This window comes from Schistocerca piceifrons, chromosome 2 (assembly GCF_021461385.2).
Source record: "Schistocerca piceifrons isolate TAMUIC-IGC-003096 chromosome 2, iqSchPice1.1, whole genome shotgun sequence".
Classification (NCBI taxonomy): Eukaryota; Metazoa; Arthropoda; class Insecta; order Orthoptera; family Acrididae; genus Schistocerca; species Schistocerca piceifrons.
This window is the reverse complement of record NC_060139.1, coordinates 871,135,522-871,163,241: the sequence shown is the minus strand read 5'-3', so window position 1 is coordinate 871,163,241 and position 27,720 is coordinate 871,135,522. Positions and strand designations below refer to the sequence as shown.

Below are 27,720 nucleotides of genomic sequence, written 5' to 3'. Positions count from 1 at the left end.
AGTGATGTCGCCAAACACGGATGCGACCATCATGATGCTGTAAACAGAACCTGGATTCATCCGAAAAAATGATGATTTGCCATTCGTGCACCCAGCTTCGCCGTTGAGTACACGATCGCAGGCGCTCCTGTCTGTGATGCAGCGTCAAGGGTAACCGCACCCATGGTCTCCGAGCTGATGGTCCATGCTGCTGCAAACGTCGGCGAACTGTTCGTGCAGATGGTTGTTGTCTTGCAAACGTCCCCATCTGTTGACTCAGGGATCGAGACGTGGCTGCACGATCCGTTACAGCCGTGCGGATAAGATGCCTGTCATCTCGACTGCTAGTGATACGAGGCAGTTGGGATCCAGCACGGCGTTCCGTATTACCCTCCTGAACCCACCGATTCCATATTCTTCTAACAGTCATTGGATCTCGACCAACGCGAGCATCAATGTCGCGATACGATAAACCGCAATCGCGTTGGGCTACAATCCGACCTTTATCAAAGTCGGAAACGTGATGGTACGCATTTCCCCTCCTTACACGAGGCATCACAACAACGTTTCACCAGGGTACGCCGGTCAACTGCTGTTTGCGAATGAGAAATCAGTTGGAAACTTTCCACATGTCAACACGTTGTAGGTGTCGCCACTGGCGCCAACCTTGTATGAATGCTCTGGAAAGCTGATCATTTGCATATCACAGCATCTTCTTCCTGTCGGTTAAATTTCGCATCTGTAGCACGTCATTTTCGTGGTGTAGCAATTTTAATGGCCAGTAATGTAGTTTTTGTAGATTTATATAAAGCTTTTGACATTTTTGACTGGAACACAGACTTTGAAATTATGAAGATAATAGGTGTAAAATGCAGGGAGCGAAAGGCTATTTACAGCTTATACAACAGCCAAGTACATGAAAGGGAGGAAGCAGTTCTATCCACTTGTTATTCACTTTGAGCGCCAAACAGGCAGTGAAGCAAACCAGCAAACCGCAGAGGATTTAGAAACGAAAACAACATTCAGGAAGAAGAAATTATAACTACAAGGTTTACCTGTGACAGTGAAATTTCTTGGAAGATGGCAAACGATATATAAGGTGAGTAACGGAATGAGCCTGTCTTGAAAAGAGGTTACAATATGAAAATCAACAAAAGTAAAAACAAAAAAGAGTATAGTATAACTAAACGATCTGAAGGGAGACAGAGTAGAAAATGAAACAATAATAGTAGAAGCCAAGTTTTGTAATTTGAACAGCAAGGTACGTGACGATGGTCGAAGTGGAGAGAATATAAAATGCAGACTTTGCGAGAGCAACAATAGCCTTTCTGAAAAAAGGGGGAACATTTTAACATCTAACGTAAATTCATGAATAGCAAGAAAAGCGTGTCAGGATTGGAGAATGTTTCGTATTCACGGTGTCCTGAAGCCTTCGTGGAGTTGACAAACGATGTTATTTATATATACAGACAAAGGCAAGGGTGCTTATTTCATGTTTTTATTTTTCCAAACCGGTATGGAGCTTCACGGTCATCGTCAGCGGTCCTACTGAAGATACATAATAATAGAACATGTCCCTAATTCTGTAACACTTACTCCATAGGATATAATATATCATGTATTCTATTATAACGTATCTTGTACAGGACCGCTGACGAAGAGCGTGTAACTCGATACCGGTGTGGAAAAATAAAAATATAAAGATACAAACGGTAACAATAATGTCTCCAGAATGACTTTTCACTCTGCAGCTAAGTGTGCACTGATATGAAACTTCCTGGCAGACCAGGCGTTTTTAATGTAATTTTGTTTATCATGAAAGGACAAATATTTTACCATTTAACGTAAATTGGTATGCTAAGGAAGTATTTTCCGAATATTTATGTTTGGAGTGTAGTCTTTGTATGGAAGTAAATCGGGAACAATGAGTAATACATACAAGAAGAAAATAGAAGTTTTTGCAGTGTGGTGCTACAGAAGTATTTCGAGTCAGTATTGAAGGGCTAATGAATGGAATAGGGGAAGATAGAAACTTATGGTACAAGTTGACCAAAAGAAGTGATTGGTTGATAGGACACGTCCTAGGCCGGCCTCTGTGGCCGAGCGGTTCTAGGCGCTACAGACTGGAACCGCGAGACCGCGAAGGTCGCAGGTCCGAATCCTGGATGGATGGGTGTGGCCGGCCGGAGTGGCCGAGCGGTTCTAGGCGCTACAGTCTGGAACCGCGCGACCGCTACGGTCGCAGGTTCGAATCCTGCCTCGGGCATGGATGTGTGTGATGTCCTTAGGTTAGTTAGGTTTAAGTAGTTCTAAGTTCTAGGGGACTGATGACTTCAGAAGTTAAGTCCCATAGTGCTCAGAGCCATTGGAATTGGATGTGTGTGATGTTCTTAGGTTAGTTAGGTTTAAGTAGTTCTAAGTTCTAGGGGACTGATGACCTGAGCAGTTAAGTCCCATAGTGCTCAGAGCCATTTGAACCATTTTTTGATGGAAGTGTTTGTGTTTGTGTGTGTGCGCGTGTGTGTGTGTGGGGGGGGGGGGGGGCTTGAGTACAATAAGCACTTTGAAACAGATGTAGGTTGCAGCAGTTCTGCAAAGGCTTGCTTATGATAGACTAGCATGATGTGCTACATGAAACCAATCTTCCGACCAAAGATACAACAGATGCAGAACTATAATACGTTCTCATAACAGTACGAATGTGGGTAGATAAACCTAACGGTTGTAGTAAATACTTATATCTACTGAATAATTCTCCGGTAAGACGCTGTTCTCAATGCTTTTCGAGATGTCGAGGTTCAGAAGTTTTGTAGCTCGTTGAATACAACAATAGAACGTCAGCCGTCGAACAGTGGCCTTTACGTAACTGGCTAATGCTGTGAAGTCATATCGGGCTATACCTGCTTCAAATCATGTAAACTGAATGCAGGCTGATTCCGTAATGACGTTACAAACTTTTAGGGGCAATCGAGAAGCGTAATGCATCAATTTGAGGTTGGTTACTCTGGTCCGGAAACGACAGAGTTGAAAGTTATAAGTGAAAATTTGCTGTGATACCCCTGACACTGGAATACATGTAGCGGTTCTGTTGCTGTAGGGTAGGCGATCCCGTCGAGCAATCAGGTGTAGAGGTTCCAACGTTATGGAGCCTCTCCTCACTTTGGACTGAGGGCCTTGAGGCATTCCCTGGAAAGTGGATAGACAAAGAACGTCCTGTTTCGTGGTCAGCACGTTCACCTGATCTCTCCCCCCTCCCCCGTTTTTCTTGTTGTGGGACCATGTGAAAAATCTTGTGCACGAGACGCCTGTAGAGACTGAAGAGAATGCCCTAGCAAGAATTCTCGCAGCCTGCGACATTGCTCAAACGACACCGGGGTTATTAGAACGTGGACGACAGAACTTTGTGCAACGATGCCCTGCCGACAATGTCGCTAGGGGACGCCATTTTGAACAAGTGTTGCGCCGGCCAGAGTGGCCGAGCGGTTCTAGGCGGTACAGTCTGGAACCGCCCGACCGCTACGGTCGCAGGTTCGAATCCTGCCTCGGGCATGGATATGTGTGATGTCCTTAGGTTAGTTAGGTTTAAGTAGTTCTAAGTTCTAGGGGACTGATGACCTCATAAGTTGAGTCCCATAGTGCTCAGAGCCATTTGAACAAGTGTTGTAAATGTAACAGCTTGTGAAGGCTGTGCAGGTAAATGGAATTCATTATTACTGTACCGTACAGTTAGGATTTTCGACCTCCGTGACACCAAGTTAGATGCGCCGTTGCGAGTCCATCAACAGGGGAATTATCTGACGTTAGTGGGAAGCATTCAGCGAGAATTCTGTACGTCATGACCAGGGTTCGGAAGTTGTGACGTTTAGTCTGAGCGCTGCGAGAGGCTAAACCGTAACTTGAATAGTTATTCGCTTATATCTTTCGACTCGCCCGTTTCTGGACTAGGGTTCCTGACTTCAAATTGATACATTTAATCTTCTCCATCACCCCTAAAAGTTTGTAACATCATCACGGAATTACCCTGTCTCTACTGCTTTTGGAGCAAAAACAGAAAGCAGTTGTGTTCACTATTCGTGAAATGAACCGGAGTAGCCAGCTTCTCTACCTACTGTGTTGTAGATCGATACCAGAAGTGGCTGATCATTTAGTCAACAGTCCTTACTCGCACAGGACACTCTTTCGTTAGTGTGCATGATATGTTTACTGTGCTTTCTGAATGGAGCCGTTGTTAGGACCTTCAAAGGCAATGTTAAGAAACATCATACGAATTGATAATAATCACTTCAAGTCCATCTAATTATAAATGAACAAAAGCGAATTAATCGCACCATATGCGTTTCGTCGTTGTTACTTTAAAGGCGTCATCAGTGACCTGAATACATACATATTTGTGTTTAAACTGTTTTTATTTGCGTATTGGACATTCTACACTGATGAGCAAAACCATTATGACCACTGGCCACCACGAGATTGAATGCCTCCTGGTGGTGTTGCGGGCACTTGACACAGTAAGGACAGAATGTAATCGGAGGAGAGACGAACGGGGAGTCATTATAGCGAAGATATGGGTCGCAAATGCGCAAATCCACTGATATAATCGGTTATGACCAAGGGCACATTGTTGAGGCGCTGCGGGTGGAAACGAGAATGCCTGAAACGGCGAACCTGGTCGCCTGTTGGCGTACTGCTGTCTTGAGTACCTATGGGAGGGATGGTGAAATAGCCGGCCGCTGTGGCCGCATTGTTGTAGGCGCTTCAGTCGGGAACCGCGCTGCTGCTACGGCCGCAGGTTCGAATCCTGCCTCGGTCATGGATTTATGTGATGTCCTTATGTTTGTTAGGTTTAAGTAGTTCTAAGTCTAGGGGACTGGTGACCTCAGATGTCAAGTCCCATAGTGATCAGAGCCATGGTGAAATAACGAGTATGCCATATGGTATTGGACGATCAAGTCTCATCACAAATCACTGTGTAACCCAGTATAGGCAGCGATCTGTGGCAGATGTGACAACAGAGTACAGTGCTGGTGCAGGCAGAAGTGTTTTCGGAGCACACCGTTCAAAGGCCACTGTTGAACATGGAGCTCCACATCACACGACTCCTGTGTGTTCCTGTGTTGACCCAGCGACATCGTCAATTATCGACAAACTGCCTATTGGCTTCTGTCTCGGGTTCTTCGGCCGACGTTCATCTAATGATTTTTCCGACGTTTCGCCAGCACGAGTGGCTGGCATTGTCAAAGCTTCACCCTCCATTGCCGGTGGTGAACTGGAGCCGAGCTCGCGGGCGCAGACTATATGCACCTGGCGCGCCAACGTCCGAGGGCTTCTCCGCGGTCATTTCTGGTGCGGTTCTCCTCTTGCTACCAGCGACGGTCGTTCGCTGCAGTACGGATAGCCAGGATTCTTTGACCTTAAGGCTTTCCTCTTTCTTGTTCAAACTGTTCGCGTGTTTTTGTATTTCTACAGCTTCTCTAAACAAGCGCGTGTGATAGTGCTTCTCTACAGCCAGAACTTCCGTGTCGGCGAATTTTATTACGTGGTCGGTCTGATTGAGTGTGTGCTGTGCCACGGCCGATTTCTCCACCTGCCCCAACCTACAATGTCGCTTATGCTCGTTGATCCTGGTGTTGATGGATCGTCCAGTCATTCCGACATAAACTTTTCCGCATGTGCATGGTATACGGTTTATTCCCGACATTGCAAGTGGGTCTCTTTTCTCCTTCGCCGATCTAAGACACTCTTTGATCTTCCTTGTCGGTTTGAAAGTCGTCTTTACGCCATGTTTGCGCAATATACGGCCGATTCTGTCCGTCACTCTGGGAATGTATGGCAGAAAGGCCGTACCCGACATTTCTTTTTCTGGTTCCTTACTTCGCCGAGTGTTTGGCTCTGTTACACTTATAATATAATTTTTGGAGTACCCATTGCTCCTCAGGACAGTTTCCAGGTGTTTCATTTCTCGTTTGAGGTGTTGCGGCTCACATATTCGTCCTGCTTTCGTTACGAGCGTACTAATCATGCCTCTTTTCTGGCTCGGGTGGTGGTTTGACAGTTTGTGCAGGTATCGGTCCGTGTGTATCGGTTTTCGATACACGCTGTGTCCCAGGTTTTCGCCGTCCCTTGTGACCAGCACATCTAGAAATGGCAGTTTCTTGTCCTTTTCTACTTCCATGGTAAATGTTATGTTGGCATGGAGGCTGTTCAAGTGTCTTAGGAAGTCACCGAGCTGTTCTTCACCATGGCTCCACACCACGAAAGTATCATCGACGTGCCTGTACCACACCTTAGGTTTGCAAGTCGCCGAGTCCAGTGCCTGTGCTTCGAATTGTTCCATGAAGAAATTGGCCACCACTGGACTGAGACTACCCATGGCCACGCCTTCCAGCTGTTCGTAGAAATCTCCATTCCACGTGAAATAGCTCGTGGTGAGACATGCATGGAAGAGCTTTCTCATGTCCTGCGGGAAAATGGAACCGATGTGCTCCAGAACATCACTGAGTGGCACTTTCGTAAATAACGAAACAACATCAAAGCTGACCACGATGTCGTTTGGTGCAAGTTTCAGTTTCTTCAGCTTCTCAATGAAATGTCCTGAGTCCTTAATGTATGTGTCGGTCTTCCCCACGTGTGGCTGGAGCAGAGAGGCCAAGTGTTTTGCCAGTTTATATGTCGGTGATCCAGGAGCGCTAACGATCGGTCTCAGTGGAACGTTGTTCTTATGGATCTTGGGTAATCCATACAGCCGAGGTGGTAGGGCTTCTGTGTTGCGCAGGTTTCTCTGTATGTCCGTCGGCAGAGAAGACGCCTTGATTAATCGATTCGTATTCCGTGTGATACGCTGCGTCGGATTTGCGCTTAGTTTTCAGTTCGTCGGATCTAATAGGTCTCGGATCTTTTGCTCATAATCTTCGGTCTTCATTACGACGGTCGCATTCCCCTTATCGGCAGGCAGTACCAATATACTCTTGTCGGCGTTGAGATTCTTAATGGCTTGTACCTCTTCTTTGTTCAGGTTGCAAGCTGGTGGTTTTGCTCGGCGCAGTATCCTGGCTGTTTCCGTGCGTATTTCCTCTGCTCTTTCACAAAGAAGGGTCCGAATGGCTGCTTCGGTGTTGGCAATGATATCCTCCATAGGTATAGTTCTCGGGATGATAGCGAAATTCCCTCCTTTTTGAAGAACAGACACTTCCTCTTCGGTCAATTGTCGTTCAGTGAGGTTGACCACTGTGTGTGACATGTCGGGAATCGCCTTGTCGGTCTGCTTCCGGCATCTTTCAAACTTTTTCTTCTGTCGCTCGGTGCAGCGCTCGAGTTCGTTCTGCATGCTCCTGTGAGTGATGCTGTCGATCTTGTCCCAGTCGTCTCGATGCATTCTGCTACTTAGTTGATAGAAAATGTCCAGAAGTACCTGATCCGTTCTTGCCAAGTCTCTCCGTGTTGTATGTATTCGCTCACGAAGAAAAGCTCATTCCATTCTGTCGTAGATACGATGTGCTTGGGCGGTAGTGAATAGGCGCTTACACCTCAAGAACGTAATAAAATTCGCCGACACGGAAGTTCTGGCTGTAGAGAAGCATTATCACACGCGCTTGTTCAGAGAAGCTGTAGAAATACAAAAACACGCGAACAGTTTGAACAAGAAAGAGGAAAGCCTTAAGGTCAACGGATCCTGGCTTCCCGTACTGCAGCGAACGACCGTCGCAGGTAGCAAGAGGAGAACCGCACCGGAAATGACCGCGGAGAAGCCCTCTGGCGCGCCAGGTGCATATAGTCTGCGCCTGCGAGCTCGGCTCCAGTTCACCACCGGCAATGGAGGGTGAAGCTTTGACAATGCCAGCCACTCGTGCTGGCGAAACCTCAGAAAAATCATTAGATGAACGTCGGCCGAAGAACCCGAGACAGAAGCCAATAGACAGTTTGTCAACAAGTGGCCACGAAAGCCTTAACAATTTTATATCGTCAAATATGTCTGCAGTGGCCACAGCATCAGTGTGCTTTCACCGTGGATCAGTATAAACGTGTCGCCTGTCGAATGAGTCGCATTTCTTGTTACACCAGCTCGATGGCTGAGTCCTTACACGTCGTCATCCAGTTGAATGGATACATGAAACGTGCGTCGCCCCACAGATGCAGGCCAGTGAGGGCAGAATTATGCTGTGGTGGCCATTGAGTTGGGCTTCCATGAGATCTATGCTGGTAATCGAAGGCATCATGATATCAGCGAACTTCTTGAACATTATTGCGGACCATCTGCATCGCTTTATGGTTGAAGTCTCCCCCTACGGTGATGACGTATTCCAGCAGGATAACTGTCCGTGTTGCAAGGTTAGAATCGTGCTACAGTGGTTTGAGGAACGTTATAGTGAACTGAAATTGATGTTTTGGCCAGCAAATGTGCCTGATCTGTACGTATTGGAACATATATCGGACGCCAGCTGCGTACACGTAAACCATCATTTGCGGGACTTGCTTGACCTTTGCGTCGGTGTCTGCGGCCACATAGTTCTGGAATCCTGTCAAGGACTTGTAGAATCTCTGTGTGTGGCAAATGGAACAACACGCTGTTAAACAATGGTCATAACGTTCTGGCTCAACGGTGAAACAGTCTGGCACTTTCTGATCCTCTATGACCAAATAATAGTGCACATGAAACTGAACGAACATTTGAAAATAGGCAATGGTGTGGAACGAAACACTTCGCTTCAAATAAATTGACTGTCTTCGCGGAAAATGTTGATAAAAGCCACGTTTTTTAGCAAACCGACAAAAATAACTTCATTGTTCTGCAAGAAGCTTTCTTGCTGATATCCTATAAGTAAAATAAAATCAGAAAACTGAAACTAATATTTCAATCTTCCGTGATTATGTAAATGTATTTTAATTTACTTGATGGCTCCGAGCCCCAGATAGCCGTTATGTTTTCATTTGAAGCGAGAGCTGCAAACGAAAACAGCAAAATCACGAAACGTTGAAACTGCTCACGTGGCGATTCCCCCTCTCTCTCCCCCCCCCCCCCCCCCCTCCATTTTAACTTAGACTGCTCTGCGCTAATGTGGCAGCTTCGGCGTGCCAGAAAAATTTTTACGAGTAGCAATTGGCTACGTGCTGCTACTGTTCATATAGCGAACAGCGAATGGTCACACTTCAGGTAGCCGGAAGGGGGAGAAGGCGCTGCTCATATGTCGCTTCAGCTTTGCGCGTGCGCATGAACCCGCTGGCAACTGCTCATCGCACCTCTTGTAGGTGGAACGGAGCAAAATCTGTGTGCTCGAGAGCGTTGAGGTAGTGGTGCTTTGGGAGCAGGACGTGTTAACGGTTCGCGTCTGGTGATCTTTTAGGAGAGTGCCCGCTCTGGGTTTTCCGCGCGGCCAATTGTGTCCGGTAGGCTCCTGAATGGAGCAGCGAGCAGGTAGAAGAAGAAAGGCGCTAATGGCGAGGGACAAAACCCGCGCCCGGGGGCGGTCTGCTGCGTCTGCAGAAGCCCACCAGGGAGCCAGAGGCCTGTCCTCTGCCGCCCATTCAGGGCGGGCTCTACTGTCCCACCGGCGTCTGTCTGCAACGGGGAAACGTGTGTCCCCAGTCTACAACCACGCCGCGTCTCATTACATGAGGGTCACTCCAAAAGAAATGCACACTATTTTTGTAAAAATACAGTTTTCATTCTGCATGTGTGAAAGTTTTACAGTGTGTAGTAGATACATCCTTCCCGCTTGTTTCCTAACTTAGTTCAACCTGTTCCCGTGAGTGGCGCCGTCACAGCATGTCTTCAAGGTGGCTGCTACATTTGACGTTCGTCAGAACCAACATGCTGTCATAGAACGCCTGTGCTGTGAAAACGAGACAGTCGGAAACATCCACAAGAGGTTGAAAAAGGTGTATGGAGATGCTGTTGTCGAACGCAGTACAGTTAGTCGGTGGGCAAGCAGGTTACGTGATGAAAGCGGGCGCGCCAATATTGAAGATTGTCCTCGCATCGGCCTCGTACTGCACACACTCCAGACAATGTGCAGAGAGTTAACAAAATGGTGGCTACTGACAGACGCATCACAGTGAACGAACTGTCACGCTAAGTTGGGATAGGGGAAGGAAATGTTTGCAGAATACTGAAAGTGTTGGCGTTAAAAAAGGTTAGGTTAGGTGGGTGCCAGGTGGGTTCCCAGGATGTTCATGGTAGCTCACAAAGAAACAAGAAAAACGGTATGCAGCGAACTTTTGGAACAGTACGAGAATGGTGAACATGAATTTCTTGGAAGAATTGTGACAGGTGATGAAACATGGCTACATCATTTTTCACCAGAGACGAAGAGGCAACAATGGAGGGGATCATGCAAATTCACCAAAGAAAAGAAAAAAAAAACCTCGAAACCACACCTTCTGCTGGAAAAGATACGGCTACGGTGTTTTTCGATTCCAGAGGACTCTTGCTAGTGGACATCATGCCAAGTGAAACCACCATAAATTCTGATGCATATGTGACGACACTGAAAAAACATCAAGCTCGACTGAATCGTGTTCAACCACATCGGCAAAAGCTGGATGTTTTGCTGTTGCATGACAATGCACGACCACATGTCAGTCAAAAAACCATGGAAGCGACCACAAAACTCGGATGGACAACACCGAAACACCCACCTTACAGCACCGAGCGAGGTGGCGCAGTGGTTAGCACACTGGACTCGCATTCGGGAGGACGACGGTTCAATCCCGTCTCCAGCCATCCTGATTTAGGTTTTCCGTGATTTTCCTAAATCGTTTCAGGCAAATGCCGGGGTGGTTCCTTTGAAAGGGCACGGCCGATTTCCTTCCCCATCCTTCCCTAACCCGAGCTTGCGCTCCGTCTCTAATGACCTCGTTGTCGACGGGACGTTAAACAACACTAACCTAACCACCCACCTTACAGTCCTGACCTGGCTCCATGTGACTATCATCTCTTTGGGAAACTGAAAGACTCTATTTTGGAACAAGGTTTGAAGATGATGACTCCCTTGTGCACGCTGCCAAACAATGGCTCCAACAGGTTGGTCCAGAATTTTACCGTGCTGATATACAGGCGCTGGTTCCAAGATGGCGTAAGGCAGTTGAAAGGGATGGAAATTATGTTGAGAAATGAAAATATTGTTCCTAAAGGATGTATCTACACACTGTAAAACTTTCAAACATGTAGAATAAAAGATGGATTAAAAAAATAGTGTGCATTTCTTTTGGAGTAACCCTCGTACTATGTACAAAGGGCATTGAAAAAGTTTTGCACAGTTGTCTCTAATTTTTTAATTTTTTTCAAGAGGAGAATGATTTTTTTTTAACATGCTTCGAACATTTAGCTATACATTGAGCCTACTCAATGTCGCCTCCGTCGGCTGTGACGCATCTGGCCCAACGTTCTTTCCATGATGTAAATGCACTTTGGTAAAATTCTGGAGATTGACTTTTACACCATCGCTTTCTCACCATCAAATGTTTTACCGCGCAGGTGGGCCTTCAGACGACCAAAGAGGTAAAAATCAGACGGAGCCAAGTCCGGACTGTAGGGAGGATGAGGAACAATTTTCCAACCCATTTTCCTGATTTTTTTTCCTGCATCATAAGGGCTGTATGGGGTTTGGCATTGTCATGGTGTAGTCTGATGAGCTGACCCTGAAGCTGTGGTCTGCAGGTCTTGATGGCACGTTGCAGCTTGTCTAATGACCAACAGCAACGGTCCCGGTTAATTGTGGAGGCAGGATCCAAACAGTCGATGAAAAGGACACCACACTGATCCCAGAAGAAGAAGACCATTACCTATCGGCCTGCTGTTCGTGAGAGTCTTGGTTTCTTCTTCCGAGGGGCACCCGGATGACGCCACTCCATGGATTGGGTTTTGCTCTCAGGTTCGGACAAAAAGAACCATGTTTCATCCTGGATAATGACACCTTCAAAGCAGTGTTTCCACTCTTCAGTAAAGGTATTCATGAGACCCTCACACACATTCTTTGTCTTGTCAATAATCTAGGCACTTAACGTGCACAGATTTTTCTGTACCCTACTGACTGCACCAGTGATACCACACTACCCAATGACAAACGCGTCATTTCAGCAAGGTTTCGTGTCGTCCCACATCTGTCCTTATTCGCATCACTCACTGCCGTCGATGGTCTACCGCATCGTGGATTATCCAGTAGAGAGAAATCACCTTCTTTAAACCTCTGCAACCACCGCTGGATACTGCAGCGACCCACTGTGTACTCCCCATAAACAGGGAGCAACTTCCTGTGAATCGATGTGGTAGAGTCATCGCCGGTCTTGAAGAGGAACTCCATCACCGACCGTTGTCGCAACCTGACATCTACTTCACCTTCCATTATCGCTCACCTGTAAATAAAAGAAAATACTTTTATATACCAACTTATAGCTAAATATTCCAAGTACGTTCACACGAATGTCAATCTCCTCCTGCAAAAAATAAAAAGAATTAGAGACGACTGTGCAAAACTTTTTGAACGCCATTTGTGCCTATGCGCGTCACCTGTTACCACACAAAACCACTGAGGATTCTCTGTAATCATCAGTCATTTTGTCAGATTCGTTCTGGATGAATGGTTATAGTAAAGGCAAAGGATTATTGATCTTATGACATCAACTGAGCCGGCTATGTGGCCGAGCGGTTCTAGGCGCTACAATCTGGATCCGCGCGACCACTACGGTCGCAGGTTCGAATCCTGCCTCGGGCATGGATGTGTGTGATGTCCTTAGGTTAGTTAGGTTTAAGTAGTTCTAAGTTCTAGGGGACTGATGACCTCAGCTGTTGTCCCATAGTGCTCAGAGCAATTTGAACCATTTTTGAAGCGTTTCGGGCCACTGGTGCTAATCGTCAGGCATCAAGCCATGCATACATTCTGAGACAAAGAAATTATCCGAATGGAGCGGAAATCAGTAGGTGTGATGTACATGTATAGACATACAAGTGATTACAGTTTCAGAAAAAACTGAATGATTTACTCAAAAGAAAGAGCTTCACCAACTGAGCAAGTCAATAACGCGTTGGTCCACCTTTGGCTGGATGTCCTCCTGAGGAATATGTTGCCAAATTCTGTCCACTTGGCGCGTTAGATCGTCAAAATCCCAAGATGGTTCGAGGACTCTTCCCATAATGCTCCAAACGTTCTTAATTGGGGACAAATCCGACAGCCTTTCTTGCCTAGGTAGGGTTTGGGAAGTACGAAGACAAGCGGTAGAAACTCCGACCGTCTGCGGGCGGGCATTGTCTTCCTGAAATGTAAGCTCAGTATGGCTTACCATTAAGGAAAACAAAACGTACCGCTGTGTTGGACTACTGCCAAAGTGGTGCTACTGTGAAAAGAAATGACACTCCAAACCATCAGTCTTATTTGTGGCGGGCGACAGTCTGGTTATCGTTTCACAGCCGCCATGGGCGTCTCCAGACACGTCTTCGGCCTAGAATCGTATTAACTGGAGTTGAACTGTCGTCATTGAGGGGTATTGCTTTGAACTGCGCCTGGATAAACGGCGAAGATGTGTCTGGAGACGTCCCAGACAGCGTTGGGATACTGTCATTTGTCCTACGACTCGACAACCAGGAGTGAAGGTCCGTGATGTCATTTCTTTTCCTAGCAGGACTCCATTGGTTGTCATCCGCGGCACTCTTACAGCACAGCGGTTTGTCGACCATGTTCTACGCCCTGTTTTGTTGTCCTTTTTATAGCGAGCCACTCTGGGCTTACATGTCAGCACTGCAATTTCTGCCCGCGCACGGCGAGAGGTCTACTGCTTGTCTTCTTGCTTACCATACCCTGCTTTGCCAACTATGTCGCCGGATCTCTCCCCAGTTGGGAACGTTCTGAGCATTATGAACCGGTTCCTCCAACCACTCCGGGATTTTGAGAATCTAACGCGTCACTTGGGCAGAATTTGGCATGGTACCATGAGGAGGACACCCAACAACTCCGTCAATTAATGCCAAGGCGAATAACTGCTTGTTTAAGTGCCAGAGGTGGACCAACGCGTTACTGATTAGCTCAATTTGTGAAGCTCTTTCTGAGCCGTGCTCTCTCCCAATATGCGTTTTCGTGAACTTCGCTGTCTATCTGTGTTTGGTTTCCCGCCCTTGTGACGGTTACGTCGTGGTTCTTCTTCCTTCTGCGTGTGGCAACAGTGATTTGTATCAATATTTGCGCCGTGTACCATCTTTGGTTTGGTGCATATAGTTTCCAGCAAGGGGGTGTGGAGTCTGTCGGTCGGTTGTTGCGGACGAGGGAAGCTATCACCGCGCAGTGCAGTGGGGCCGCTGGCAGCCCCTGCGCAGTGTCGGAGCGTGTGTGGAGCTGTCCGATTACTACAAGCTTCGTGGTTCACCGACCTAGGACGCCAAAGTTGAGTAGTGGTTTCAACTACCCAAGCCACGTCTATTCATGTTGTGGTGGTTCGCTTCGGTGGTTTGCTGTTGGGAAAGTTTTCCAGTGAGCAACACCGAGTGGTTCTACTGCTGAGTTTTAGCCGCCATGCGGTGCAATAAACTATTTTAGTCGACTACGATTTGAGTGCACCAGTGGAATTTTCTGTCTTGTGGCCGTTAGTGTTCCGGTTACCTGCCCTGGCCACTAACGTAATTTCAGGCAGTGTCCTTTCCTCACCTGTTGTCACTGTCCAGCATGGTGTGTAATTTTGACAACTAATACATACTCCATTGTGGATTATCACGTTTGTAACATTGCTGGTTTGAGTTCTCATGTACTGATTGACGGGAAGCAAGTCGTTGTGTCGGTCGGTCCGTGGCTGTCCCCTGGTTGGGTTCCGACGGATCAAGCATAGTTGGGCTCACCACCTGTCTCACACCTAAGTGAACGAGGGCAGACCGACCTCCCTGGAGGCTTCTGAGTGCCACTGGTATTTAATTATGTGTTGTCAGCTATTTTAAATTTTAAGCTTATGGTTACTTGTTTCGTTTTCTTAAAATTTGCAAAATTATTTTTTAAATTTATCTTTCAAGCTTAAACACTGCAGCCTTCTGCCTTTGAAGATTATGGTAATATATTTTAAAATTTTGAAGTTTAATTGTGGCCCTGAGCCATTGGTATTGCACCTTGCATATGTTGCTTCTTTAAATTATTTTATTGCTATCTTAATTGGATTTTTATCGTGTTGATTTTTAAGATTTCGTGTTGTTAAACATGCTGGCCTTCTGCCTTTAAAGGTCTATGGTAATATAGTCTAAAATTTTGGAATTTAATTGTGACCCTCAGCCATTTGTATTGCACTTTGCGTATGCTGTCTTTTTGAATTATGTTATTGCTATCTTAATTGGATTGTTATCTTGTTAAGATTTCTTGTTGGAGGCCTTCAGCCGTGAAAGAGTTGTATTCGGTAAAGATTCGGCTATGTGCCGCTTTGGTTGTTATTAAATTACAATAAATGACAATTAGAAGCAGAAAGTGACCTCAACCCTTGGCCTTTTCCACAATCCTATTACCTGTTCTGCTCAGCGGGTTTAGCGGGCGTATCACTTTCTCTTTAATAAAGATCCAATTTTGCTGGGACTGTAATCATTTCTTTGTATATGTACAACACATCTATCGATTTCCGTCCCATTCGTATAATTTCTTCGTGGTGCGTCGTTCTTTTTTGTCTTGGAGCGTATATCAAACAAATATTATCCACTTTGCTGATACTATTAACAAGATCATCGCTAGTTTCTGAGTCGCCTGGGTGTTCATTAGGTCCAGTACACGTGCCGCCCTACACAGAAATGAAGTTACCTGTATGTAGTTAAGATTAGATAAGGTACTCACCCCACTAGCTTTTTAACTGTCCTGAAACAAGTAGTTTCTGACATAACAGCTTTTCACTGGCGCAGTAACTACAGCGATAACAGGAGTTGCAGGACTGTTACTGTAGTTCTTCCTCACTCTTTTAACTCTCTCTTTACGTTTTCTCCCCCCCCCCTCTCTCTCTCTCTCTCTCTCTCTCTCACACACACACACACACACACATCGAGTAGTGCAGTACCATCTTTCCTGGCGGTACACCCAGATATCTCCTAGTCAGTATATTGCAACGTCCACTGCATGACCTTACCACGTGTCTCTCAAAATTCCCGATAAAAATGTTCCTGATTGGTTGCAGTGAAGTTGATAGCTGCACTCGGCTGGGATTAGCGGTCTCTCCTTACTTCTCCGCGCCGTCATGTCTCACGTGCGTTGGAGCACCTTACTGCAAGTTATTTTTGTTTCGGCCGTGATAAATCGTTCCCAGCGTTCGCCTGCAGACTCGCGTTCCTAGCAAAGCCGAGAGTCACCTGCCACGGTGTACCTGAATTTCTTGGACTCCTTTCAATGCCTCATAATGCCGGCCAGAGCACCACCTTGCTCTAGCATTAGCTTAACTACCTGTCCATCGGGCCACACGTACGTCTTCGTTTGCAGCATTCAGGACTTTGCCGATCCTCCTAAGCAGCTTAGTTCTCCTGCGGCCCCCTCTGTTACATGACATCCACTTAAGCATCTACATTTGTATATATATATATATATATATATATATATATATATATATATATATATATATATATATATTACTTTTGAGGGTCCCGTGCCTCAATCGGTAAAAACGGAACTCTTATACATCTATCTGTTGTCCGTCTGTCTATCAGAGCGCTAAAACCCTTTTTCTCAGGAACGAGTAGACGTACGAAGTTGAAATTTATGTCGCATACTAAGGCCTATGGTCCCTTGGCGGTGTAAATAATGGAAGCTACTAAGTCAACGCAGTCAAAAGGTAGGGCCATTTATATCACACAATTTAATACTCGCAAAATTACTCATCAAAACCTATAGAGTACTTCCGGTTGATCTAAAATGGTGAAATTTGGCAAGAAGTTAGGTTTCACAGTACAAGTAAAAGAAAAAATCCGAAAATTGTTAATTTGTAATGACTTAACTCATTAAAAAAATTCTTTTGCAATTTGTTATTCGACGTCAAACTTGAAATTAAAACAGTCAGTAGTTCTGCATACAGGCTGACTGGGTATCAATGGTAAAAGTCAGACATCAGGCAAGGAATGATTTTATTGCTCGTATGACGTGTTTTGTAATTTATCCATCATCAGATTTCCAGGAGGGAATACTGTACGTAGATAAGGCATTTCCAGTTGTATGTGAAACAAATATCAGCAGGCTAGTCAGCGAATGTTTCGCATACAACTTGAAACTCCGTATTATTTCGTAAAACAAATATTTTTCAGACCACTAAAACATGATCTACTTATGATGGCACAATTGTTGGTTCAAATGGTTCTGAGCACTATGGGACTTAACATCTGAGGTCATCAGTCCCCTAGAACCTAGAACTACTTAAACCTAACTAACCTAAGGACAACACACACATTCATGCCCGAGGCAGGATTCGAACCTGCAACGGTAGCGGTTGCGCGGTTCCAGACTGGAGCGCCTGGAACCGCTAGGCCACACCGACCGGCACAATTGTGCCGAAACAGATTCGAGCTAGAAAAAATTTGCACAATCAGACAGGATCTAGTTGTCATAATTTAGTCTGCAAGCACGACTGCTGATAGAGCATCCAAACCAAAAGAATATTAATATCGATTGAATAGGTTGCTATTCAGGATCCAGCTGTGATTGTTCAGGGAGAAAAAACAAACGATCAATGTACGGAGAAAGCTTTGATTTCACATTAGGCTCAGTTTCTACAGCTCGTCACAGCACATTCGTTAGAGTTAAAACACAGGAGCGTAATATACCAGAAAAACACATGACACTATGTTTCTTTCACGCGTTCACGCGCTATTGTTTTGATCTTCAGTTGGTAGATTGTTTTGTTTTGACGTAGCTATCCGCGCTAATCTATCCTGTGCAATCCTTTTCATCTCCGAATAACTATTGCAGCCTACATCCATTTGGGAAAAAAAAGAAAAATAAATTGCTTTGAGCACTATGGGACTTAACTTCTGAGGTCATCGGTCCCCTAGAACTTAGAACTACTTACACATAACTAACTTAAGGACATCACACACATCCATGCCCGAGGCAGCATTCGAATCCTGCGACCGTAGCGGTAGCGCGCTTCCAGACTGTAGCGCCTAGAACCGCACGGCCATCCCGGCCGGCATCCATTTGAACATACGTACTGAATTGAAGCCTTGGTCCCCCTGTACGAGTTTAATGCCCTCCACCCCTCCCCCCACACACAAACTTACTTCCATTACCGTTACAACAGCAACAATATCAGCTCGTTCGGTATTCATTATGCCAATATGTTTGATGCATGTAGCAGTGCAAACAAGAGTATTTTGAACATTTGGCGTCATAGTACATCCCTTTGCTGCGAGTTTTCCATGATTAATGCTTTATGAAGAGTTGTAGGGTGTGTGTATTAAAATGGAGATAGAGCGTTTCCGTTCCCACGTCCAAGTATCAGACTGGTGCGTAAGTTCGCAGCTTTTTTGTGTTGCATGTTGGTATTCCCGTTGCTATGGGATTATTTATGGATTGTAATTTTTTATTTGTAGTTCACTGTTGCTATCTGAGTCTATATATTGTCCTCTTGTCATTTGTAGATAGAGAGTGGAGCTATGTACTCTAGAAAATTGAGTGTCAAATGGAGAAATCGGAACATTTCCGCCTTATTTTGCTATTTGAGTTCAGCAGAAAGGTGACTGCTGCGGAGGCAGCCAGAAACATTTGCGCCATGTATGGGGATAATGCCACCGGACAAAGCACGACAAGAAATTCGTTTTCTCGATGAAGGAGGATCGTTTAGGCATTAATGAGTCTCCATGTTCAGGAAGACCTTCGGGGTTTTACGAAAATCGTTTACAATCATTATTCCACAATGATTCACGTTAGTATACTCGAGAACTGACAAGTGTGATAAACCGTGAGATCATTCCACCATCGTGCGACATTTGCATGTAATCGGGAAGCTTGAAAATTCGGGCGTATGGGTACCGCATGCTCTAAGCCAAAATCACAGAAATCAGCGGGTGGCTATCTGTGCAGCTCTTCTTACTCGTCATCATTGGCTCTTGAACAACACCTACCATTCCCGTTATTGGTGACGAGCTATGGTGTCTTTATGCCAACACGAGGAAAGGAAAGGAAAGGAATGCATGAGCTCAAACAAAGTAGCACCTCTCCGTACAAAGACCCGCGCGTATCCACAAAATACAATGTTATGCATCTGGTGGAACGGCGACAGTGTGGTGAAATCCTAAGAAGTTTTGGTCTTATGTCAACGCGGTAGGTGGATCAAAACAAAATGTCCAGACACTCTGTGACCAAAATGGTACTGAAACAGAGGCTGACAGACTAAAGGCCGAAATACTAAATGTCTTTTTCCAAAGCTGTTTCACAGAGGAAGTCTGCACTGTAGTTCCTTCTCTAGATTGTCGCACATATGGCAAAATGGTAGATATGGAAATAGACGACAGAGGGATAGAGAAACAATTAAAATCGCTCAAAAGAGTAAAGGCCGCTGGACCTGATGGGATACCAGTTCGATTTTACACAGGGTACGCGAAGGAACTTGCCCCCCTTCTTGCAGCGGTGTACCATAGGCCTCTAGAAGAGCGTAGCGTTCCAAAGGATTTGAAAAGGGCACAGGTTATCCCCGTTTTCAAGAAGGGACGTCGAACAGATGTGCAGAACTATAGACCTATATCTCTAACGTCGATCAGTTGTAGAATTTTGGAACACGTATTATGTTCGAGTATAATGACTTTGCTGGAGACTAGAAATCTACTCTGTAGGAATCAGCATGGGTTTCGAAAAAGACGGTGGTGTAAAACCCAGCTCGCGCTATTCGTCCATGAGACTCAGAGGGCCATAGACACTGGTTCCCAGGTAGATGCCGTGTTTCTTGACTTCCACAAGGCGTTCGATACAGGTCCCCACAGTCCTTTAATGAACAAAGTAAGAGCATATAGACTATCAGACCAATTGTGTGATTGGATTGAAGAGTTCCTAGATAACAGAGCGCAGCATGTCATTCTCAATGGAGAGAAGTCTTCCGAAGTAAGAGTGATTTCAGGTGTGCCGCAGAGGAGTGTCATAGGACCGTTGCTATTCACAATATACATAAATGACCTTGTGGATGACATCGGAAGTTCACTGAGGCTTTTTGCAGATGATGCTGTGGTGTATCGAGAGGTTGTAACAATGGAAAATTGTACTGAAATGCAGGAGGATCTGCAGCGAATTGACGCATGGTGCAGGGAATGGCAATTGAATCTCAATGTAGACAAGTGTAATGTGCTGCGAATACATAGAAAGATAGATCCCTTTTCATTTAGCTACAAAATAGCAGGTCAGCAACTGGAAGAAGTTAATTCCATAAATTATCTGGGAGTACGCATTAGGAGTGATTTAAAATGGAATGATCATATAAAGTTGATCGTCGGTAAAGCAGATGCCAGACTGAGATTCATTGGAAGAATACTAAGGAAATGCAATCCGAAAACAAAGGAAGTTGGTTACAGTACCCTTGTTCGCTCACTGCCTGAATACTGCTCAGCAGTGTGGGATCCGTACCAGATACGGTTGATAGAAGAGATAGAGAAGATGCAACGGAGAACAGCGCGCTTCGTTACAGGATCATTTAGTAATCGCGAAAGCGTTACGGAGATGATAGATAAACTCCAGTGGAAGACTCTGCAGGAGAGACGCTCAGTAGCTCGGTATGGGCTTTTGTTGAAGTTTCGAGAACATACCTTCACCGAAGAGTCAAGCAGTATATTGCTCCCTCCTACGTATATCTCGCGAAGAGACCATGAGGATAAAATCAGAGAGATTAGAGCCCACACAGAGGCATACTGGCAATCCTTTCCACGAACAATACGAGACTGGAATAGAATGGAGAACCGATAGAGGTACTCAAGGTAACCTCCGTCACACACCGTCAGGTGGCTTGCGGAGTATGGATGTAGATGTAGATGTACTACGAATTGCTTCCCCAAGGTGCACCCATCACTGCTGACATTAATGACAACAATTGAGACGTCTTGCAGACGAGGAAGACTGTGCGAAGTGATGCTGCTCCGCGATAACACCCACTCGCATTCTGCTAGACTGACAAAAATCCCTGTACAGGAGTTGGATTGGGAAGTCATTTCGCACCCACCTTATTCACCTGATCCTGCGGCTTCAGATTTTCACATTTTCCGCCCTCTATCGAATAACCTTCAAGAACTTGCCTTCCGGATCAAAACGCACTCCGAGCATGACTGCACGAGTTCTTCGCCTCGAAACCACGTTGACAGATTGTTGTAAACAGTGAAAGAGAATACATTATTGACGACTAAAGTCTCTGTTATGTGTATCTGTTGTAGAACGAGATTTTCACTCTGCAGCGGAGTGTGCACTGATATGAAACTTCCTGGCGGATTAAAGCTGTGTGCCGAACACACGAGTCACTGGCAGAAGTGAAGCTGTGAGGACGGGGCGTGAGTCGTGCTTGGGTAGCTCAGATGGAAGCCGGCACGATAACTCAGCGTGTTCGGTCAGAGAGCTGATTGGCCTCTGTAATAAAAAAAAAAAAAAAAACTGAGTGGAAGGATCAACAAACGAACTTTAACAGATGTCATTTGACGTCCGCAACGACCAAATACAACGATCAACAACGAACAAAATGCAAATAATAATAATATGGTAGAGCACTTGCCCGCGAAAGGCAAAGGTGCCGAGTTCGAGTCTCGATCCGGCACACAGTTTTAATCCGCCAGGAAGTTTTGTATCTGTTGTGTTTATTAAACTTTTGGAAAAACTCTAAGAACTTATGCAGCAGCCTAGTATTTTCTACTTTGATGTTTGACGAATGTGTCTTGAAACCGCTGGCCGGAGTGGCCGCGCGTTTCTAGGCGCTACAGTCTGGAACCGCGTGACCGCTACGGTTGCAGGTTCGAATCCTGCCTCGGGCATGGATGTGTATGATGTCCTTAGGTTAGTTAGGTCTAATTAGTTCTGAGTTCTAGGGGACTGATGACCTCAGAAGTTAAGTCCCATAGTGCTCAGAGCCATTTGAACCATTTTTGTCTTGAAATCTTTACCTCCGTTGTGGTAGACACCGTACCCTATGTCCAAGCGCTTTGCATGTCATTGAGTAAAAGGAGGGGAACTATGTGTACCGTTACTAGGAGGGTTTGGAAATAAAGCGTAATGCTCTAGTTTGGAGATTTATTGTGGACCCGGACACGGCGTTGCTCTTGCTTCGGACGTGAAGTATTTCCTGGGCGAGTAGATTAATCGCTAGCCGCAGTTTGCCGTTAGGAAGGAACACACAGCGCGATGACACGGCACTTTATTGCTTCATTATTGGCTGCCAGACTTTAATTGCTGCTAATGGCCGCAGTGCGACCGACATACGAGATAATTACCCCGCGCCGCGGCGGTCGCGCCACCAATTACCAGCTCACAGATAAGCTCCCACGCACGTAATCCTCTCCACTGGGTCATAAAAACCAAAGCAATCGTCACCACTCTCTCATCTTGTCAACCTCATAGCTCCCTGTTTTTAAGAAAGTTTCTTGGCAATTATTATAAATATCTCTGAAATAGAATGAAGTACTCTGAGTGACCGTTGCGATCTATCCCATGCAGGAACGTCTTGCTCCATTCCTCCACGGCTGACCCTACTTTTAATTCTCCTTAGTTCCGCAGACTTCCAAGCAAACAATTCAGGAACAATAGATAACATTGCTTGTATGAATATCATCCATACCGTAGGTAGTCAACCTTTTTCTAGCTGCCGCCACTTTTGTGTGTCTCTTAGTAGTAAAATCACCCAGCGGCTTCACAATAACGAAGGTTTATAAAGTAGAGAAGTAAATTTACTTTATAAAATTTATAAATCGGAGTTACAGCAAGTTAAAGTAAACATTAACAATTACTTATCGAATATTTTATGTCAAAGTTTTATGAAAACCTAATGAAACCTCTTTAAAACCCCCACTGTCTACCCCTTACCACTAGTGGGCGTTAGAGTCCAGGGTGGCTACCACTGATCCACACAATCCGGAAGATGGACAGATAATTGTAAGATCATACAATATGACCAACAGCTCATACATCCAAGTTATTGAATAATGTACAAAAGATGGAAATGAGAACTGTGGGTGTGTTCAATGATAACTAATCTGGTGTCAGGAAAGGTAAAGTCACCAGAGAGGAAGACCGGTCGTTATGTTTCATTATGGATGCAATACTTAAAATCAACACTTTCACTGATTTTATTGACCTAGCAAAAGTGTTCGACAATGCAAAACGGTATAAGGTGCTTGAAATCCTCAGAGAAATAGGTACATGCTGCGCTGAAAAATGGTGCAAATGGCTCTGAGCACTGAGACTTAGAACTAATTAAACATACCTGACCTAAGGACAGCACCTGCGACCGTAGCAGCCGCGTGGTTCTGGACTGAAGCGCCTACAACCGCTCGGACAAAGCAGCCAGCATGCTGCGCAAAAAGACGTATAATATACAATGGTGTAGGGGGGGGGGGGGAGGAACAGATGTTTTGATCATTAGTACCTTAATTGTACCCACTTCAGTGTGTCAGTTGTTTTTTCTCTGCATTTGACAGTCTTCCTGCAAACACATCATATAATTTGCTACTTGATGTTATATGCATTGTCTTAACTGCACCGAGAAATGGACTACGCCTGTCTGTGTAGACTAACCGTTTAGCGTCCGTTTATTCACACTCCAACACCTGACCACTCAGGGGAAAAATAAATATTAATGCTTTGCATGTACCTAGAGTTGTAAAACTGCTGTAGGCTGCTATAGTCTATCGTATGTAAGCGTATACTACGGTATTTTTCCTAGTAGCTTTGGTCAGTTAACTGTGTCACCTGTACGGTAGGTGTGTTGCATACCTAGCGGGCGTGACCTCATTTCGATCGCTTTGTCGGCGTGTGCGTTCAGTCACTACTAGGTTCCCCTAGAAACCGCAAGTGGTGAACCGTGTAGAAACTGAGGATGTGTAAAGGATAACCTACAGAACATTTTTATTCTACATAGTCATCCTTCTGTCACTTAAAAAATAAATAGCACTTATAGCAAAATTAACGCAGTCACTATTTAGTTCTGGTTTTATCCGCAAATTGGTTACTTGTAACGTGAACTGAGGGATGTTGTAGAAGTAAAAATAAAGAAAATACAGCTTTCTCAATAGCGCTGGAAACTGCCACTTCCTAAAAGAAGTCTAAGACTGGAAAAAAACTACAACAAACATATGTCAAACATCGCTTCAGTACTTCGTCGGGCTTATATAAAATTTACGTGTGTCATTCATAAACAATTTTCGGACTTGTCAATAATAACAGGAAACTCTTGCCTTTGATCATGATCAAGAACGTTCTATTAGTTACAAAATAACAATAGTTGCGTTTGTGCATGTAAACTGTACTTGCATCAAGAATAATTTCTTTGGTTACTTAAAAGCGCAGAAATTACGTGATCAACAAATTTTTATTACTTATAAAATGCAGTTTTTATTTTTATGGATATAAAATATTCAGTGGACTAACACTGAACGATATTCGGCTCTGATTATGTGCAAAACAAACAAAGAACGAAGAGGAGTTGTCGGCTCCCAGTTTCTCTCTCAAAGATTCTTTTATGTTTCTTTCTCTACCAGAGCTGCCAATACTACTGGTAATCCTACCACCGCTGACAATACTGCGGGTAATCCTACTCTTTACGACTTCATTTATGTACTGTACTAAAACTACCAAACCGTAATACCGATGTAATGTTCTGTTCACTGTCCTCAGTAATAGGTAGAAATAACTCCACTTATACCCCTAAAACTCTGTACGTAAAGCAGCCAAGAGGGAACAATAAGAATGGAAAACCATGAGATGAGAGCTCGTATTAAAACGAGCATAAGGCACGGTTGCGGTCTTCCTCTTCTACTATCCAACATGTTTATCAATGAAATAACGAAGAAAATGAAGAAACAGTTGAGAAGTGGGATTAAAATTCAGGTTGAGTGCATATGGACAGGGAGTAAACCGAAGAAAGATGAAAGTATTGAGGAATAGCAGAAGTGAGGCTGGCGATAAACGTAACATAAAAATTGGGAACCATATTGTAGATGAAATGTAGCAATTCTGCTATTTGTTGGACGAATCAAGGATAATATAAAAAGCAAACTAGCACAGGCAAAGAGGACAATCCTCTCCAAAATTACGAGGGTTGGACCTTTAATAGAGGCAGCTGTCTGTGTATAACTTATACAGAATAGATACACGTTTCAGAGTTCTGTAGTGTCATTGAAAGCACTCCCAGAATTGTGTCTGCTTCATTGCCAGCGATGAGGAAGTCGTAGGTTACCTCTAGCAGCGCCAGTTGTGTTCATAGTTTGAGTGAACCGGTCTTCAAATGGTTCAAATGGCTCTGAGCACTATGGGACTTTAAACACGTTTGAGGTCATCAGTCCCCTAGAACTTAGAACTACTTAAACCTAACTAACCTAAGGACATAACACACATCCATGCCCGAGGCACGATTCGAGCCTGCGACCGTAGCGGTCGCGCGGTTCCAAACTAAAGTGCCTAGAACCGCTCGGCCACAACGGCCGGCAGAACCGGTCTCTTTCCCGACAAACTCTGTAACAGCTCTGGAACGAATGCCATGAAGGGCTCCTTCAAGTTGAAATCACAATCTGGAAGTGTGGTGGATGGTACAGCACTTCCCATCCCCGTCAGTCGAACAAACCAGTCACAACTTGCACCATATGAGCTCGAGCATTGTCCTGCTAAATGTTGGGTGGGTCGTGCAAAAAGTTCCGCCACTTCTTCCTCTAAGTTGTTCATTTTATGAACACAGCATGCGACGATCGGAGAGCAAGAAGCGGCGTCACTTTCTCCTGCATGGTGCACGTTGTGACTGATTTGTTCGACGGTGAGGATAGGAAGTGCTGTACCACCCACCACATTCCCCGGACTTAGGCCCTTGTGACTTCATCTTCGTTCCTAAAATGAAGTAAGCAATTCATGGCATTCGCTTGAGGTTGTTACAGAGACTGTTGGGAAAGAGACAGCTCCACTCGAACTATCAACACAACTGGCGCTGCTACAGGTATCGTACGACTTCCATATCGTTGGCAACGGATTACGTACACAATGCCGGTGACTACTTCGAAGAACAGTGAAACTCTGAGACACGTATCTACTGTATTTTGTGTAAGTTATAAATAAATAGTTTCCACTGTTAAAGTTCCAACCCTAGTAGTATACTAGTATCAAATATAGGGCTTTAACCGAGGAAGACACTGCTGAGAATGTACGTTATGACATGAGGAAGTCGTCTGCAATATCGACAAAGAAAGGAATGCGCGGAAAACAGTAACCAGAAGAATGAACAAGATGGTGGAATATGTGTTAATGAGAGTAACTTCCATGGTACTAGAGGGTGCCGTAAAAGGCGAGAAAGAGTTTCAAACATCTTGCTCCACCTCACGTTGACGAATACTGTTTCTAAATCGAATAAGACCTCAACACTGTCTTGATTTCTGTTTTAAAGTTTTGCATCTGTTATCAAGCGCGACGTCAGTGCCTTTAACTTTATTGAAATCAAACTCATCGTTTGCTAACGTAGCCTTTATATTCTTTTCCTTGAATGTTATTTAGGAAACTTGTACTCATCAATTGTGAAGATGATTCTGCGGTAAATCTCTGGTTAATCTGCGCCTGTCTGGCCGCGGTGGCCGAGCGGTTCTAGGCGCTTCAGTCCGGACCCCGCGATTGCTACGGTCGCAGGTTGGAATCCTGCCTCGGGCATGGATGTGTGTGATGTCCTTAGGTTAGTTAGGTTTAAGTACTTCTAAGTTCTAGGGGACTGATGACCTCAGATGTTAAATCTCATAGTGCTCAGAGCCATTTGAGCCTTTTCTGCGCTTGCTCTGTTTGGGATCGTGTCTAAAAGTCTGGCTGTGTGTCCCCGGTTGCATAGTTTCGGCACACTTGAATAATCGTTTGGTTGCCACATAGGCCTACTCCTATGATTTTAGAAATTAGGAAGGAATGTTATTTATCCCTTTTGCATTGTTTAATCGCAAATCTTGGAAAGTTCTGTCAGTCTGCGACTTTAACACTGTGTGCCCAACGTTTTCGAAAACAAAACACATTTCTTCTTCTACCACATAACACACAATCACTCACTCTCATACATGTACCCAATGTACCCTTTTCGACGATCTGCATCTCAACCATCAGCTGTTCCATTTATTCTTTATGCTTTACCGGTCTCGGTCGTAGCGACCATCGTCACAGGAACATAAAGCAGTACACCAAATGGAAAGCAATTCATCTTTCGTTTAGACAGTCCTCGAAGTTACAATATGAATACTCCACGACTATAAGTAGCACAAAATTGGCCTCACAACCGAGTATGAAAGAAATACCGCGACGACTGATCACAGTTAAACAAAAAGATTTAACGAATAAAAGTATTTTAGAAAGCTCCACTGAGGTCTCACAAGTCAACTGACTAGTTTTCTGACAAACACGAACAAACGGCGATTATTTCCTCCATCAGAAATCATATCGTAGCCAGCGTCATTGTCCTTTCGCGGCCATTCATTTGAGTCTATAAGACCTATGTCTGAGCATTCTGCAATGTTTGTAAAGTCTCCAACACCAAATTCAGAAGCTTTGTTCAGTCAGTTTTAATTTTCCATTCTATGCAATGCATTTAACTTTTTCCCAAGGGCACAAGTATCTTCTTTCTCTCTGATGT

The 27,720-nt window shown here is 44.8% G+C and overlaps 1 protein-coding gene across 1 annotated transcript in view; it reads left to right on the top strand.

The window, feature by feature from the left end:
• Positions 1-27,720, top strand: part of LOC124775015 (division abnormally delayed protein-like) — a 616,132-nt gene that overhangs the window by 350,656 nt on the left and 237,756 nt on the right. The window lies entirely within an intron of this gene.